Consider the following 13,998-nt stretch of genomic DNA (forward strand, 5'->3'; position numbering starts at 1 on the left):
TTGTAATCTTGAACTTTTTTTTATTTATTTTTTAATTTTTATTTATTTATGATAGTCACACACACAGAGAGAGAGAGAGAGAGAGAGAGAGAGAGACATAGGCAGAGGGAGAAGCAGGCTCCATGCACCGGGAGTCCGACGTGGGATTCGATCCCAGGTCTCCAGGATCACGCCCTGGGCCAAAGGCAGGCGCTAAACCACTGCGCCACCCAGGGATCCCTAATCTTGAACTTTTAATATTTACTTTGACATATGTTATAAAAAAGCTACATTGGTTGACTTTCTCCCATTTCCTTTTGGGATCTGTTCTGGCCTCCTGGCCTCACCGTTACTAGTTGCATTGTGCCTTCTTCTTGCCTGACTTGTACTTGGGGACAACAGTAATATCCCTCAAAGGTGGAGTATGACTTACTCAGTCCATATATACGATGGCCATGGGATACTGCTGAACACCTAGTAATCACGGGTGATTGTTGTTTCAGTCTGCTCATGATACTCTCTCCGTGAATTTGCCACACTGACCCGCGGGGTTTCATTCGGCCTCGGGTGGACCTGAGACTGCGCTGCTCCGTCTGCCTTCTTTTAAACTGGGCGACAATTTAATGCATTTTCCTTGGCATTTTCCCAGAGTGATGATAGCATTTCAGTATAGCCTAACAGTTTTCTCTTTCCTCACTTCCACTTTTTAAAGCATTGAATATATAATTGATGTTACGGAAAAAAATAAAATGTCTTCCTTCATAAGATTCTAAACTTGTAAATGAGTAACAGGTATTCTGCTTCTATTCATTCCTCAGCTTTTATACACACTTTAAGATTTTTAAAATTTTTATTTATTTATGATAGTCACACACAGAGAGAGAGAGAGGCAGAGACACAGGGAGAGGGAGAAGCAGGCTCCATGCACTGGTAGCCCGACGTGGGATTCGATCCCAGGTCTCCAGGATCGCGCCCTGGGCCAAAGGCAGGCGCTAAACCGCTGTGCCACCCAGGGATCCCTATACACACTTTATTCACGTCATCTCGTCTGCTCGATCGGCCCTTAGCCAGTTCATCTACTCAAATCTATTTTTCATCCTATATAGAATCCTCAGTAATGTCCTATAGTATTAATTTTACTCCTAAATGGATTTCGAAAGTAAGTGAAATATTACTTTAAAGAGCAGTGTCAGAGCATAGTTTCAGAAATAAAACTTAAAGTTCCTTTATTCAGTTTTGTGATTTTAAATACAGTTTGAGAGCTGGTTATTTTATCAATCTTGTTCCAATCATGGGCAATATTAATTTACAGAACAACCATTATTTTTTCCAGTGATTGATTTTATTTCAATTTAGTCATCACAGTAGCTTTCTGATGTAGACTGATACTATTATCTCTACTAAGATTTCCAGGCCTTAGATTTAATTAAATCTTAGTCTGATGCCGATTACACCTCAGCCTTGAATAAGTATGAATACCATGATAATTTTTCAGTAACTTTTCAGTAACATAACAATATTAATTTCACTGGATCTTCAGGGTTACCAGTATAAATAATACGGGCTTTTTTTTTTTTAAATAATTATATCATTGTTTAACTGTGCTGTCTTAAACATTAGAATTTTTTTTTGAGAACTATCTAGGTGTGTCCTGGTTGTAATTTCAGAGGGGCAAGTGTCTGCTGGTAGATAATTATGAACTATTGTTTAAAAGAAAAAGCAATCTAGTGTCAAAGAGTTTTTCATTTTAAAATGAAAATGTTTACTTACAAGGAAGAAAAAGTATAACTACTTTTCTAGTTCCCCAATTACATAATTAAAAGTTTGATTTACTTACTGCTGTAGTTGTCTTCAAGTCCCTAAAATGTGGTGTCTGCATTTCAGTAGCTGCTTAGCAGAGGATAGCAGCAGTGACTGTAATTCAGAAAAGTGGATGATTTGCATGTGCCAGGTGACTTTGGTTGATGTATTTATGAGCATTCTCATAGTTTGTTTTAAAATAAGGATGAAATTTACATTCAGGAAAGCTATTCAGCTTTCCACACATCTTGATCTTGCTCTCTGATCCTGCTCCTATTTATACTGCTTATTTGGGGGGAACTAATGGAAGGTCCATTGCAGCTGAAGCATTTCATTTCATTTCTAAGGTCTTTCCCTATCCACTTTGCTCCAGGAGTAAAATGGTAATTGTGTGACCTCTTCCATAAAGAATTAAGCTAATACATTAACATTTTAAGTTGCTTATAATTTCTTTCTTGTGACGTGTGACTTATGAGACATTTATGATAGATATATTTTCCAGATAAAAGTTTTTGAGCCTATTAATACTTTCTGGCAACTTGATGTTACTGGCTAAGAAAGCATTATTAATAAAACATTTGATATAGTAGGTAAAATTATGTTAATGAGGTATTTCTGATCCTACTTTTAAGTCAGATTTTTTCAGTTCAAGCCCCAGAAATGTTCTGGTGATCTGCTTCTTTCATATATACTTACTAGATGCTTTAGTTGGTAATGTCAGTATATAAGCTTAAACATTATTAAAACTATCTAACTTTGGGGTGCCTGGGTGCTGCAGTTGGTTAAGTGTCTGACTCTTGATTTTTTGGCTTAGTTCGTGATCTGAGTGAGAATCATGGGATTGAGCCCTGCGTCAAACTCTGTGCTCAGCATGGAGTCTGCTTGAGATTCTTTCTCCTTCTCTGCCCCGCTCTTCCCACCCTAGCTACACTCAATCCCTTGCTCTCTCTTTAAAATAAATAAATCTTTAAAAACAAAAGTACACTAACTTCTCATTTACCTGTGCTAGTGGAGCATAACACAAGTAATGGTCTATCCAAACATCATCATTTTACAGGACTTTGAAGTAATAATAGCTACATAATAAACATTATCCTTTTTTCAAAGGATTTTTTTTTAGAGTCTTATTAACCCCTGTAACAGTTTTATGGCCAGATACTGATGAGGAAACCAAGGCACAGAGAAGTTCCCTCTTACTCCAGAGTTACAGGTTTTGGGAAAGAACAAAATGAGAACTGAGCTTTCTTGACTCCCAGTCTGACCCATTCTTTATGACTTTAATTTCTAAAATTTCTATAGCTTTTTAAAAATGTTTTGAGAAATCCCACACACCATTTTGCTGAAACTGCACAGTGAATGGGAACTACCATGTTTGCGGGAAAGATATACCAGCTTAAAACATAGCTCAGCAACCATAGGTCACTGAAATTGGAATTAGATCTGTAAAGTTAAGTGTAATTTGTCGTGTCCCTGTGATAAGCATGGCTTGGAAACTAATGGTTTGTTAATTTGTCCATTTACTTTAACAGTTAAATATACTTTGCAGTTACTGAAAAAACTTAATCAAGAGCTAGAACTTGAGGAATGTCCATTGAGAGAGAGCAATTTCAGGGAGAACATTAATGATAATTCACAAAGACGGTCATTATTTTGTAACATTGGGTATTTATTGTAAGTATTATTTTAAGTTTTTTATATACTTATTGAATGCTTACTACATGATACACTATTTTTGAAATTGAGGATATTGCAGTGAACGGAGCTTATAGTCCAAAGAAATTATTTATGTATAATTATGTCTAATATTTATTATCAAGTTTATGAAGATTTAGAGTAAGTAATAAATACCACATTAGTTTTAAATTTGTAGCATATTCATGAAACTTGGAAGTTTTATATACAGTGTTCCTAGAAATATATTTTTACTGTTTTAATAATTCAGTTTATGAATATAGCCCTTGCTTCATTGACAATAACTTTTTTCTCTCTTTTTTTCCTTCGTGTTATAGACCTTTGCAAGCCTTCTGTTTGCTTAGTTTTTTCAAGAGAAAAATCATTTTGGGAACTGTTAACAGTTTTCAAGATGATTTGTACTTGAAGTGAATTTATTTTTCATCTTTTATGTACACATATGGGAATATATCTTAATGTATTTTATTTTATTATTTTATTTTATTTTATTGTATTTTATTTTATTTTATTTTATTTTTTTAAATTTATTTTTTATTGGTGTTCAATTTACCAACATACAGAATAACCCCCAGTGCCCGTCACCTATTCACTCCCACCCCCCGCCCTCCTCCCCTTCTATCACCCCTAGTTCATTTCCCAGAGTTAGCAGTCTTTACGTTCTGTCTCCCTTTCTGATATTTCCCACACATTTCTTCTCCCCTTATATTTATCTTAATGTATTTTAAAAGAAAAATTGAGAGCTATCTTATGTCTAGTCCAACAATATGAGCTATTATTTTTCATTTTTCAACTTCCCATTATCTCTCTCAAGAGGTAGATTAGAATTGAGAACATTTATGCCATATTACAAACCAATGAAAATATCATTTTAACATGTACTTTAAGTTGTGTTCGCTGAGTGAGATCTGCAGGTGAATATTTACTGATTTATAATCTAGTCTTTAGCTTTCAATAGACTCAAGTATTTATGTGACTAGCTAGCAAGGGTTTTAAATTTTAACTTGTCCCTTATATAGGTCAAACAGAATCTACAGCCTATCTAAGCTATATTTTGGATGGAACCAACTATCTGTAGGTCACAGGACATAGCAAACCTAACATCACAGTCTTCTGCTTTGGCTGTAGCACATCTAAACAGATTAATTGCATTTTAGGTTGAGTTACATTTAATATGATAAATTCATAACCAGATCCTAAGTCTCATGGTCAAGTGTAATAAATTCTGAGCATGTCTTGTTTATTGCCTTTGAGTGAGTGTTGTCCCTTGTGCTACTAATGCCAGATACAGCACTGGATCAGAGAGCGACAGGAGTACGGCAGTGTGGGAATGGAATTGTCTGAAAATCAGAGCCTATAGGTAGCTAACCGCTTTTCCCTCTTGTTGAGAGGAGATAGACTGCCTTAGCCTTCACCTCCTCTTACCTCCCGTTTCCTCCTCCCCTAGTTGCTCCTGTTATCAACTCGTGAGAAATTTTACTTGCCTATTAAAATCAACTTTCCTTAGGCTTTTACTTAGTAGACTTGAGAATACATTGTCAGAGGGAAAGTTACCTTGTTATCATTTGAAAATGTTCTGTAATATTGCTCTAAAAATGTTCAATCAGAATGTAATGTTAGCAGGGCACCCTGTATTGGTGGTTGAATTAGGAAGTTATAAACTTTCCCAGCATGATTTTGATCACTGAGAACCAGTGGATGATTGTTTTACCTGTTCTTATTTGCCTCTAGAAAGACTCATCAGAGCTAGTATTAAGAATTCTATTTGGCCATCACTAATAAGGTTTTGTGTTTTTCTTAGTTAATTAACAACAATCTTGAAATTCACCTACAAAAGACATTTTTATTCTTCAGATAATATTATGAGATTAGTCCATTGGTAGTTTCTGAACTGCCTTTTGAGAATCCTTGCCCTATTACATTCAGTAGTCAGGGTAGATACGGAATTGTTGAAACTATTCTTTCTTATTCAGCTTGTGTGCATTGTCATGCTGGTTATGACTTTAGAGAACTTTGTTGCTTTTTCTTGCTGTGCCCAGTTCCATTATATTTTTCACCTCTACTTTCTTGCTACATCTTGGCCTCATCCTTATTTAGAACTGATCCTCACCCAAAATCCTGAACTCTGACATTTCTCTGTCATCACAGCCTCTTCTTCTTCCTTACTAACCATCCCGTGTCTCCTGGAAATTGTGTTTTGTACCTTTATTTGGAGCCCCATAATTATTCTTATTTTTATGGTCTTTGTACAAACTTACTTTCACAAACTTTCCCATCTTTTAACTTAGATTTTCTTGTTTTTCTGGTGCTATTATCTTTGAGCAAAACATAGCCTTTGCCTCCCTATGTTAGACCTACTAAATTTGTGGACCTGGAAATCAGGCTTACATATGTTAAAAAAAAAAAAAAGCTTCACATGTTATTTTGGTGTCCAGTCAGGGTTGTGAACCACTATAATAGGAATTAAACTCCCTGACAGTATTGTATAGATTTCTGCACTGTCATTCCATCCATCCTTTTGAACCCTGTCTTCCTTTTCTCCACTCTGTCTCCTAAACCAGTTGACTTGTCTCTGTACATGTTACACGTTTCTTGCCTCTGGTAGAGCACTCAGATGAGTCCTTACATATAGAGTAGCCCCTTCACCTTCTTTCCCTTTGCTCAGCTTACTTATTTACTATTTTCCTCATGACCACTCACTGATCACCCTTCCCACCCATGCCTAGTTACAGAAATAATCGTTGTCTCTCCTGGACTTATGTAGCATCTTTTCTCTATGTCTCAACTGCCCATACCACCTTATATAACCTTGTAACTCAAATCTGTGATCTCCCTGAAATTGGGCACCATGTGTCACTTATCTTTGGATATGTATGTATGTACATTTTTGTATATTTCAGTAAAGCTTTGTTGAGTAAACATTTCTTGTATTACATATTAATGTTTCTTTTTTTAATTATTATTTTTATTTTTTTCATATTAATGTTTCTTTAGCTATGGCATTCTCTTTCATTTGTCATATTTAAAACACCTTAAGAAAATCGGTTAGCCAATAGTATATAAAAGCAAATAACTGAAATTTTTTTCTGTTTTACCTTTCATTTGAAAAGATTCACTCTCAAAATATACCCCTGTTTTATTTGGGTCCTTGGACGGCTATATTCACCTTGGTGAGTGTTGTGTCATTGGATCTGTTTCCCTCTGCCTTAAGATCACAGAGTCCTCTCCTCTTTTCATTCTTGAAACAAATCTAGATCTATAACCTACTACCTCTTTTCTCATCTTGCAGCTTATTAGTACCAGTGGGAAAATAGCTGTAGTGCTACACAGACACAGTTTTCCTAATTGACTTTGTAGCTAATTAGTCTTAGCAGGAACTGTGTATTCTGTGTCTTGTGGTCCATCATATTGGTGGTCTATATATAAAATCAAGAAAACACTCTAAACTATTAACCTGATTATTCAGTGAAGTTGTTCATGTGGATTTTAGTCTTCAAGATTTTTATTGCTTTGACAATACACCAAAGGACACCTTTCTTGTAAAAATTTATTTTGTAACTTGTAATCAATGTTTTGAGTGAATAGCAATCATTTAGTATATTTGGCATAAGTACTTAGCATAAGTCTACCACAAATTATATGACACATAGAAACTAGAGATTTTTTTTTTGAAACTAGAGATTTTTGGGATCCCTGGGTGGCGCAGCGGTTTGGCGCCTGCCTTTGGCCCAGGGTGCGATCCTGGAGACCCGGGATCGAATCCCACGTCGGGCTCCCGGTGCATGGAGCCTGCTTCTCCCTCTGCCTGTGTCTCTGCCTCTCTCTCTCTCTCTGTGTGACTATCATAAATAAATAAAAATTAAAAAGGAAACTAGAGATTTTTAAGACGTTTTCTGTGTTTATATCATACCTATTCTCAGAAAAAAATGTTTCAGTGTATGTATCAATGCCTAAAAATAAGGTTCTTCTAATAACCATGTATAAATAAAGACTTGAGAAAATGTCAAGTGCGCATTTGGGTTTGGGAGCATCCATGGACCCTCATTTCAGAACTGTTAATTCAGGAGCTGGAGGAGAAAGTAAATTTTAGGACCAATATTCCATTTATTTAGGCAGAAATTCTTAGCCTGACATTCTGCCTGTGAATTGACTTCTGGAGGAGTTTGAAAAACACCAATGAGATTGTATGCAGGTTTGGGTGAGAATATACATTTTATGGAAGAGGTTATATATACCTTTTATAAGATTTCTTTAGAGAGGCTAATTAAAGAGTAATTGAAAGTAATCTCTTGACTTTTATAGTACTTTCTCCTGTAGGATTTAGATGTAGATCTTTTGATTTTTTTCACACACATAGGTATGTGCTCTCTCCCCATCCTGACTAATTTTTCTTCACTTGGCTTTACTTGGCCTATAGGCTTTATGTGTCTCGAGTAGTGAGCAAACCTTAAAGCACTTAGAACCAAACTGTTTTTAAGTATAGCCAGTTACTTAAGTGTTTCCCTTGCCGCCAGCCAAATGACACGTAGACTGGCTGAGAGAAATAGTAAAATTGCACCTGCGGGCTCAGGGAGACAATGGGCTAGTGCCCAAAGGTTAGAGAACCTTGAGGTTGTACTTGTTGCCTTCACCCCCCTCCCCCCAATTCACCTGAGAATTATTATTATCTATCTTTTGTGGCTTCCATAGCAAGAGTGTGTGTTTTTAGCATGCTAGTGTTTCCAAAGATTCCTTTCCAGTTTGCTTCTCAGGGGCCTAAAAAGTAAAAGGATGACTCTCAGGTTAATTCACATTTTTCTAGTTTCTTGAACCATTAAATGAAAGTATCCATTCAGCATGCAGTCATTGAGCTATGTGTCAGGTAGGATGCTGGTGTGAACTGAATGTGTAGGGAGATGACATTTGAAGATGAGGTGTGAGGGGAGATTAAAGAGAGAAGCCTTTCCCTGTATCATGAATGCTTTAGACAGATGTAATTTCCTTTGTTTTGGAGACTCTAAATTTTTTTTTTTTTTAAGATTTTATTTATTTATTCATGAGAGGCAGAGGAAGAAACAGACTCCCTGCAGGGAGTCCAATGTGAGACTTGATCCCTGGACCCCGGGATCACACCCTGAGCTGAAGGCAGATGCTCAACTGCTGAGCCACCCAGGCGTCCTGAGACTCTAAATTTGTTAAATTGGAGTTGTTTCTTACAAAGATGGAAATAATAGACATTGAAATTGTTCTTCCATATGAGATAATAAGTAAAAAGAAAAGACAAAATAAACACATGAAGCAAAATATTTTAAAGATATGAGAAACCAGAATTAGAAGAATAATGATTTATGAGAAACAGAAAACAAACCTCATGAGCCATCTGACTGTCACAGTTTATTTTCCTGGAGAGAGTTCCAGGGAGTAACACAGGGAGTCCAAGTAGTCTCTTTGATTTGAGGAGATGGAACTGGCAGTCTGAGGATACCAAAGAGGCTCAAGTTATCAGAGAAGAGGGAGCAGCCCCTTTAGAACTTGCCAGATCTTTAGAGGGTCCCTTGTGAGTCTTTAGTTTTTAGTCTTTAGTACTGATCAGCACACACAAGTGTAGAAGTTACCCCCGGCCCGGGGAAGAACCTCCAGGAAGGACTGTTGGGGGAACTTACAGACACAGGAATAGATCCTATTGTCAGAATGGAAACCTCAAAAATGATAGGGTGTTAGGTAGAGGATTCAGAAGTGTATGTCAGTGCTGGTACAAAATTATCCCCAGATGAGCTATTGCTCTGATTCTACCAAAGAAAGGTTAAAGCAAAAATCTAAAAAGATCAAACTGTTTCCAACCAGTGTAACCATGTCCTAGATCAAAACTCAAGACTATAGTCTTAGAAAAATTTCCAGTAACAGGGCAAAATGTATAATGCCTGGCATTCAATAAAGACCTAAAGGCAAGCAGGGAAACTAGAAGATATCCATACTGAGAGGGGGAAATCAATCAATTGTAACTACTCAAGAATAGATCATATGGTAGAAATGTTGGGGAAAAGATGATTAAAACTGTTTTTGTAACTGTTCTCTGTGTTAAGAAGTTAGAAGAGAGATGGAGTATGTTAAATAGAGATGTTGAGGATACTTTAAAAAGACTGAAATGAACCTGTAAGAATTAAAATCTATAATGTCTGGTGGGGTTAATGTAGATAAGTATTGTGGGACAAAAGATTAGTGAATTTTGAAGACACAGAAGTTAGAAACTCTCCAAAATGAAACAGAAAAAAAGACAGATGGAGGTGTAAACTATGTAGGACATCTTCAAGCAGCCTAAGGTACTCGTAGTTCAAGTCCCCAAATGAGAAAAGGGAGAACAAAAGAAATATTTGAAGATATAATGGCCACATTTCTTCCAAATTTAATGACAACTCTGAGCTCACAGGTCTAAGAAGCTCAGAGAACACTAAGCACAAGAATCGAGACTATACCAACCAATATCATAATCAACTTGCCAGTTAAATCCAGTGTTGAAGAGAATGTCTTAACACAGTAGCAAGAATAGCATCTTCAAAATATATTTGTCTTTTGTATTTATTCAACATTTTTGTATGCTCATCATGTGCAAAACATAGATCGTTATAATTAATATTTCCTCCACTAGTGATTATGTGTACCTACAGGACCTGTCTTCGGATGTGTGTCCATCAGTAATGTATACATATTCTTTAATATATTTTAATACCATTAGCTTATTACAAAGTCAGTTTCCTGAGAGTATTTACTTGTTTTTATGTATGCTTTGCCCTGAGTCTATGTTCCCTAAGTTCAACTACCTTTTAATACTGTTGTTAATGCATCCTTATCTTCATTTCCAGATGATACTGAAATGTAAAAACGGTTGTCATAAGACACATAACTTAAGGCTGACTGTGTGTGTGTGTATAAAGTGAATATTTTAAAGTTGTAGATTGAACATAGCTTTTCTTATAAATGAGACTCTCAAAATCGATGTTAAACTTACCAAATCTTAGAAATACACTGTTTTAATGGGTAATTCAGCTCTTAAAAACTGCAGACTTTGCAAGTGACATTAAAACAGTCTAAGAGGATGGGAAACAGTGAATTGAAATAATCCAACTGAGATGTAATAAAGATACAAATTGATAACCAAGCATCCTCCTGAGAAAGCAGTTCTTCCTGTGATCAAGCTAAAATGTTAATCAAAAAATAGTTTGAGATCCCGAGGTTAAGGTCTTTCACAGTAGGCTACATAATCGTAATCAAAAGATACTGGAAAAGAAAATTCCTTTGAAAATGCCCTTGAAACTAAATAAAGTGATGATTCCTGAGTTTCTGTTTTTGATTAAGACCTCAGATTGATTGCTTGCTGACCTCAATATTGTTGTTGAGTTTTAGAAAGCAGGCAACCTCATTACTTCTTGAATTGAATTTATTTATCTGACTTGTTACTTAGAACCTTAATCAGGAAGAATTAAGGAACTTTGCCTCTGTTCATTTGGAAACTTGGGCATGGTGGTACTGACTCCACGTTAAAGAAAGTCTTCATCTTTATATGTGAAGAATATGGCCTCATTTGGGAGAATATATTTTCAGTAACTTAAGTAACATTACTTAAGTAACTTAAGTAAGTAATATTACTTAAGTAACTTAAGTGAACATTAGACTTTCTTTTATTCCTTTTTCCCTTCTGCTTTTTTTAAGGGGCCTATCTTGAGGGAGGCAAAATTAAGAAGCCTTTTCAAAGGATTATTCTTTGTAGCAAGTTCCTATTTTGAAGATCTTTTTTGTTAAATTATAAAAGTAACATATTGTTTTAAAACCCACAGAATTAATTACATGATAGGAAATACCCTTTCCCAAAGGCAGCCTTTTGTAACGTGATGTTTCTTTCCAAAGATTTTATTTACATCATATAAACATTTGTATGTAGTTGCTAAGTAAGAAATGCTCTCCATTCTATTATGCTCCTTGGTCATATTTAAATATAGTAGATACCTGGGCATACTTCCCTGTGCGTGCCTTTACATTTGCATCATTTCCTTTAATAGCTGCATTTGATGACATTCCATTGGATGGATCTCCATTGCCTGCATGTGTTGGGCAGCACTTCTTAAAGTACAGTTCACAAACAACTAGGGGTTCCTGAAACCCTTTTAAGAGTATTATTACTGTTCCATAACTGATACTATGAATCAGTCTTATGAATGATGATACTGTTTACTGTACTAAGCTGTTACTTTTCTTTTCATCATGTGGACTTCTGCACTGGTGGTGCAACAGCGGAGGCAGGTATAACTGCTGGCTCTTGAGCCTCAATAAAGGCAATGGCAGCAAACTCTGCTAGTAGCCGTCATGTTTCTTACTACCATGTACTCAACAGGTTTTGTTTTTTAAAGCCGGTTTCATTTAGGCACGTCTTTGATGAAGTAGTACGGATTACCAGTTTTACTCAGTTGCCACTCTTGAGTATGCCTCTCTTAAATATTCTCTATGTCACAATGGGCATGTTCTTTGTGACAGTGGTTGTCTTGGGGAAAAGTACTTTGCGATAGAGTCGTGAGCTGAATTAACTGTCTTTTTCCTGCAACACCGTTTGAACGTGGAAGGATGGCTGACAGATTATTTGACAGACATTTTCTCAAAGGCAAGCCTCTTCCTTCAAGGAAAACAGCTAACAGTTGAAGTCTAATGTGCACGTGGGTGGTGTGTGAGTCATTCCATACCCTGCACAGTATGCTAGTTACAAAGCAGTAGCTTATTGTTTATGTACCTTCGCTAATTATGAGCAAGGCTGAGCATTTTCCAGATGTTTGTCGTTCCTTTATATTCCTTTGTTTGATGAATGACTTGTTCTTACCTTTTCCCTCTCATTTTTCTACTAGAAATTTTATTTGGTTGTTTGCTTTTGCTTTATTATTTTTTTAAGATTTTATTTATTTATTTATTCATGAGAGAGACAGAGAGAGAAGCAGACTTCCTGCGGGGAGCCTGATGTGGGACTCGATCCCAGGACCCCGGGATCACGCCTTGAACCAAAGGCAGACACTCAACCACTGAGCCACCCAGGTGCCCCTGCTTTTGCTCTAAAATAAGAGTTCTCTGATACATTGTATTTTCCAAGAATGGCCATAACAACACCTTCCATTCCACATCCTGTTCTTACAATGTGACTTTGACACTCTTTTTCATTCAGAAGTTAGGCCTGTATTTCTTGCCCTTGAAATTGGTCAGTCTTGATGATGCTTTATGACTGCTGAGTCAGATCATAAGATGGAGCTTCCACCTTGTTCCCTATGGAGACTTGTTCTTGGAACCTGGGTACCATGTGTCCATGAGGAGAATGTAGGTCTTATTCCCCAGCTGAGGTCCCAAACAACAGCCACCATTCACCCTAGATAACATGAGTGACCCTGCAGATAATTCCCCAAGATAGTGTCACTCTCCTCCATAGATCATGGAGCAGAGACCATCCTTCCTTACTTGACTCCACAGAATTCATTAATATTAAAAAATAGTTATTATTCTCTGCCACCTAGTTCAGAGTAGTTCCTTAGTAATAAAAAACCTGAACATGCTCTTCATAGATCCAGAAATGAGCTCTTAATTCTTCATCCGTGTTTCATTCAGTTTGTTTTTTGCTTTTTGTTTTTTAAACCAAGACAAAATTAAATTGATGAGCTTTTCATTGCAAAGGAAAGTGCACACTTTGTGGAACTGTGGGTCATGTCCCAGTGGGTAAATCATGGAGAGGTTTTATCAGATTTAGAGTGCTAGAGTTAGTCACAGAATGATCTTGTCAGGGGTTGATCAGAATTTGTAAACCATCAGAATTTGTAAAAAGACAGTAACTGGTCTTAATTTTAACACACAAGACCTTGCAGTACCACTGGATCAGCTCCTCAGTTGTCCTCTCTTGGAACACATGGATCTAAATGAGCTGTTTAAAGAGTATGGGTTTAGATCGCTTGTCTTGTGTATCACAATTGAGGGTAGTTTGTTTTCTGAGTCCTAGTACAGCCTTGCAGATTGTGGTTTCTGCTTCCTTTCACAGATGTGCTCTTATTGCTCTCAGGGGGTTTCCTCACCTGCACCCCCATTCGTCAGACTCCTCTTTTGAAAGATGAACAGTTAGCTTCTGGGGTGTGATCAGTCCAGACCTGCACTGCTCTTGGAGAGGTCTCTGTTAGGTCAGTGAGTTTTCCGAGCTGGTGCTTTATGGTGTGCAGGGAATGGCTGCCCCACACTCAAGATCCCAATTTCTTTTGTTTTTACAGGTCTTTTTGTTTCATTTAAATGTTTTAATCCAAATGGAATTTGTTTTTTGCTACAGGAGTGAAGTAGAGTGTCAGCTTGTTTTAGATATGGCTAGCCTCTTTCACAGAACTAATCAGAAGCCTGTCTTTTTCTGTTGTTTTGAAGTGCTGCCTTTATCCGATACCGCACTGCCAGGTTTGCCCGGATTTATTTCAGAACTCCACATTATAGTACATTGACCAGCCTATTTTAATTACTGTAGCCTAAAGTGTATTTTAATACTCATTAATG

At 36.7% G+C, this 13,998-nt stretch overlaps 1 protein-coding gene across 2 annotated transcripts in view; it reads left to right on the forward strand.

The window, feature by feature from the left end:
• Positions 1-13,998, forward strand: part of IPO11 (importin 11) — a 200,996-nt gene that overhangs the window by 170,450 nt on the left and 16,548 nt on the right. Inside the window, exon 30 of one of the 2 annotated variants that reach the window (XR_005355599.1) lies at positions 3,309-3,450. The exons of the other annotated variant lie outside the window; for it this stretch is intronic. The gene's annotated coding sequence lies outside the window, so the exon portion shown is untranslated. The remainder of the gene's footprint in view (positions 1-3,308; positions 3,451-13,998) is intronic. 2 annotated transcript variants of the gene reach the window in all.

The sequence above is a fragment of the Canis lupus genome, chromosome 2 (assembly GCF_011100685.1).
Source record: "Canis lupus familiaris isolate Mischka breed German Shepherd chromosome 2, alternate assembly UU_Cfam_GSD_1.0, whole genome shotgun sequence".
In the NCBI taxonomy this organism is placed as follows: Eukaryota; Metazoa; Chordata; class Mammalia; order Carnivora; family Canidae; genus Canis; species Canis lupus.